The 2,771-nt window shown below is 45.3% G+C and overlaps 1 long non-coding RNA gene across 1 annotated transcript; it reads left to right on the top strand.

Moving 5' to 3' along the window:
• Nucleotides 1-239: 239 nt before the first annotated feature.
• LOC141416868 (uncharacterized) lies at nt 240-2,441 on the top strand. The gene is made up of 2 exons (XR_012441439.1): nt 240-622; nt 805-2,441. It is a non-coding gene; the product is annotated as an uncharacterized lncRNA (long non-coding RNA).
• Nucleotides 2,442-2,771: the final 330 nt, after the last annotated feature.

A 2,771-nucleotide genomic window follows, 5' to 3' on the forward strand; every position in this document is an offset into this window, starting at 1 on the left:
TTTCCTCTCAAATTAGACACTTGATAAAAAAAGTTATTATATCTGTCAAATTGCCAGGGCATTTTATGGGCGTGATAAACTAAGAACCACTGCTTTACAAACCTTGATGGGATGTCTCAGTACCTGAAAAACAACTTTATGGCTGCCCAGGCTACTAACAAATTGCAAATACTGATTAAGCCATAAAGTTACAACAACATTAAAATATAATGAGAGGTTATTGCACGCGGGAAGGCTCTTAAGCAACAGCCACAGCTGCACTCAGCTCCAGTTGGGCTTCTGCTCTCTCTGGCAAGGGGAGGAGGTTCAGGACTCAGTGGTCCCTCCAGGGCCAGGCCTGAGCTTTCAGGGGTTCCTGGGATATTTCCTCCAGGGTAGAACAGAGCCCAGTGAGATAGTGGACAATAAATATTGACTGTCATACTTCTTGCAAGTCAGGCAGAGAATGAGAGCCCTGCTTCTGTCTCACACTCTGTGGCTTGAATGTGACATTCCTTGACCCTTTGCTCTTACTCCCAACAGATTTGTCTTACCGTGCGGTGGAGGACCTGACGCTATGCACTGGGCAAATCCAAACAGCTAATGAGAAGCAGTCAGGGGGAAGAGACCTGTGATGCATAAGGTGAGCAGAACGAATTTCTGCCTCTCAAGAGCTGTGGGCTACTGAGGGGGATGGGACAGATGCATGAAAAGATAAAAATATAGAGCAGAATTTACTAAGAGCTGGCCAAAGCATTGCACAAAGTCTTCTGTGGGAGAGAGAAGTTGGCAGTGTTGTCTTTCTGTTCTCTGTGTACACTTCAGTCAGGCTGATACTCCTTGAACTCACCAGTCTGTCACCCAGGAAAGCAACCCTTCTTGTCTGGATCACTGGTCTACTCCTTCAACTAAAAGAGAACGTCATTTGAAGCCCAGGCCTCCTGAGCCCATAACTGATTCTACTTGCCTCCAGTTTAAAGCCCTGTGTCCAGGCTCTGTTGTCCCAGTGTGCCTGGCATTGCTCAGAATGCCTGAATTTCCTTCTCTATTATTGTTCACTCTATGGCTGAGGCCATTTGAGTGGCTGGTCCCAGGATTCTTAGAGGCCTCACCACAGAGGTGGGCACCCCCTTAAAAGTGCTTAGTAGATTCTTCATTGAGGTTTTGGTTACCAAGTCTGAGCCACAAAACGGCACTTATAGGCCCTGTGTTTTATCCAGGGAAGATAAGAAGGTGGATATAAGCCCCATGTCATCCCTTGGGGGAGGTAGAGTTAAACACTTTCAGGGACCTTGTGTAACCAGCTGCCTGTAGCAGAGAGGGGCCTCTGGGGTCACAGGTAGGAATCCCTGTGAATCAGGAATCCTGACTCAGGATGCACTGCTGGGTGGCTGGGGCAAGTTGCTAAGCATCTCTGTGCTTTATGTTTTCTCTTTCATTTATATATTCCTAAATCATTTTAAATTTATACTATCATTTGAATATTATTTTATTTTTATTACTATTTGTACTTTATATTTATTCTTATTTCAACTATCTGGAAAATTCAGAGTGAATCATGTGTTAGGCCCTTAAAATGAGGTCTGTACATTGTAAATCCTTGGTGTTTCTGTAACCATTGACTGAGAGCCCACTGTGTATTAGGATCTCCGTATGCAAACATGAATTCCCTTTCATAATATTCATAATAGCATTAAAGTCACTATTATTAGCTCTACTTCATAAGTGCAGAACAGTGACACTCGGGGATGAAGGATTACTTGGTAATAGCGAGTCAGAGGTGCAGCTGGAGTTCAAAGCTAGCCTGGTCTGATTTCCACACCTGTGCTCAGGAATCCATCGTCCTGTGCTCAGGACCTTGAAGGAACTAAGCTCTAGACTGTCAACCTGGGGAAGTGGGAGGCACCCTCTCTTCTTACTTCCCATCCATCTTGTAGAGCGTGGTACCTGTTTACAGGACCCAACACAGACCCCTGGTTCTATGAGCAGCTCCCGACCCTGGTCACCTTGGATATGATATGATCCAAGCCATCTGGTGTGCTGCCTTGTGACAGGCTGCCCACTCTGCCCACACTGCTTTGGCACAGCACCTCAGTCATTGTACAACGAACGGAATGCCAGTGAGCAGCATCAGCTCAGAAGTGACCTAGAATGCAAGCGTATTCAGGAGACAAGAGACCTATCTTCTTGACCATACTCCTAATAGGAGATGGGCAGATATGGAGGACAGTGGCAAGCCTGAAGGACAATGTTGCCTAGGAAATGATCTACCTGTTTGGGGGTTAGGTGGGGGTAACTAGGCAACAAACAAAGCAACCATCCTCAGAGGCAACTTGTCCACTCATTCCGACTCACTCACAGTTCATTCTTCTAACTTTATCAGTTCTTAAATACCTGTGACATAGTGTCACTGTACCAGGCACTGGAGATCAGGAATTGAATAAAAGATGGAGTGCACTCTACAGGCTGTTGGAGTAACAGATGACTAAAATGTTGATGCCCTTACAGTGTATCAAATGCGTGGTTATAATCAAGGGGCAAAGAGAACACAGGACAGAGGGGAAAAGAAGATGGAGACCTCAAGTCAGCTTGGGAAAGTTCTGGGTCCGAGGTTCAGGGCAAAGAGAATTCAGCTAATTAGATTCTTTCCTGTTCTCCTAGGATCACTGCTCCATGCACCTAGGCTGTAAAAATATAAACGATGCTATCTAACATCTGCATAGCTTGTCACTAATGGACACAGCATCCTCAATAAGGCAGCTATCATTGTAAGTCCCTTTTGATAAATTAAG

Source organism: Castor canadensis, chromosome 14 (genome assembly GCF_047511655.1).
Source record: "Castor canadensis chromosome 14, mCasCan1.hap1v2, whole genome shotgun sequence".
Lineage (NCBI taxonomy): Eukaryota > Metazoa > Chordata > Mammalia > Rodentia > Castoridae > Castor > Castor canadensis.